The 1,870-nt window shown below is 40.8% G+C and overlaps 1 pseudogene; it reads right to left on the bottom strand.

The window, feature by feature from the left end:
• LOC119300555 overlaps positions 1-1,870 on the bottom strand; it is a 7,256-nt pseudogene that overhangs the window by 2,362 nt on the left and 3,024 nt on the right.

The raw sequence follows: 1,870 nt of genomic DNA, 5'->3' as shown, positions 1-1,870 counted from the left end.
TCAAAAAAAAATTCATCCTCCCCTGACAAAACACCACTGAGTTGCAGTCGGATTGAAGATATGCATTTGTAGTCGGGGGCGACAAATGCAGTTGTATGCCTAGTGGTAAACGTGCAAGTGCAACTACTCCCTCCCTCGATAAAAGCACCACAGAGTACTATATGATAATAAAAATGATAAAAAAATGAAATCAGTAGTGTTGTAGGGTGTGTGCACATGAGGAATTACATACGCATATATGAGAGCATTTACCTCTAGAAAAAGAGCCTACAAAACATGACATGACCACACACAAACAGCCAAAACGAGCTTGCACAGTTGTAAAAAGGCACCTCGAACAAAGAAAAACTTTTAAAAAGAGGGCCTATACAGAAACTCACGGGTCAACAATGCACGCGTGTGAAAATGAGGAACAACACATGTGCCAAATGAAGAACAATACTTTATCTCAACCGCAAAAACACAATACTTTATGTAGAATTAACATCCAATGGTGAAAGATTTAGATGTGCCTTAGATAGTACTCATAAAGAATTAGCATCATATACTTTTCTTAAACTGCATTTCCCAAAATAAATAAAATTTTAAAACTGAAGGTGTCAAAAAAAATTAAAACTGAAAACTGAAAATAAAATAAAAGACGAAAAATGTGACATAAAAACACAGAAAAAATGACAAAAAGGTCAGAGTTCATCCGCTCGACCGCTTTCCGCGTCCGGCCCATCTGCAGTCGTGCCCGCAACAAAACAACAAGATAAAAAACGAATGGGGCCTAAAACAGCCCTAAACAGCAGCACACGGGACCCGCCAGCGTATGTTTTCACAAATCTTAATGCTACATTGACCCAATGGCTCACGCCATGACTGAGACTTTGCTAAATCTGAGATTTAGCAAGTCCGTATAACTAAAGTGTTTTAGAATAATGACAAAAGATAATAATATCTCAGCCCGTGCGGCTGCATTGGTCGATGATTAGTAATGTAAACTAGTTGAACAAAACAAGTACACAGGTGCTTGAAGCAAGCTTATAATCACAGCTTTAGATACATGAGCATCTGGATTCGCCAAGTACAATTCTCATGATTAAGTGCCCCTTATTCATGAGGACCTTGCAATCAAGCTCATCTCCAAGTGCGCAGACAATAATTAGAGAAGCATATTTACCTTAGGCAAGTACTCTGTAGGGCTGTATAAGCTGTAGATAATACTCGCTCCGTTTTTATTTACACCAAGTATTAGTTTTGGTCAAAGTCAAGCTTTGTAAACTTTAACAAAATTTATAAACAAAATATTAACACATACAATAACAAATCAATACCATTATATTCATTATTGAATGCACTTTCACTTCATACAAATTCGTTAAGGTAAATGTTTATATTTTTTCTATAAACTTGGTCAAACTTTACAAAGTTTGACTTCATTCAAACCTAATATGTGGAGAAAATAAACACGGAGGGAGTATCCATTTTACCAAGGAGGACGGAGGCCTGATCCTGCACGACCTTCCATGCATCCCTGACGTGGTGGTCCTCTGTGAGTGTGCTTCCAATGGCACATCTTAGACCCTGTTTGTTTCAAGGGACTTATTTAAGTCCCTATAAGTCCCATCTAAACCAAACAGGAGGGACTTACAGAGACTTAAAGTGGTGATTTGGGACTTATCAAAAAAGACTCTCAGGAAGGAGCTTATTGGGACTTATCCATTGATTCCCCTGCCTCGCACCGCTTCGCTCCTGCCCCGCCCCGCATCGCTCCTGCCCCCCTTTGCTCCTTCCGCCGCCGCCCCCAGCACCCAAAATCGCCGCCGCCCCAGTACCCAGAAGCGCCGCCGCCATGGCCGACGTTGAGGAGGACCGGATCCCCTTC

Source organism: Triticum dicoccoides, chromosome 5A, assembly GCF_002162155.2.
Source record: "Triticum dicoccoides isolate Atlit2015 ecotype Zavitan chromosome 5A, WEW_v2.0, whole genome shotgun sequence".
In the NCBI taxonomy this organism is placed as follows: domain Eukaryota; kingdom Viridiplantae; phylum Streptophyta; class Magnoliopsida; order Poales; family Poaceae; genus Triticum; species Triticum dicoccoides.
Note: the sequence above shows the minus strand (reverse complement) of the source record. Positions and strands in the feature narration are given on the sequence as shown.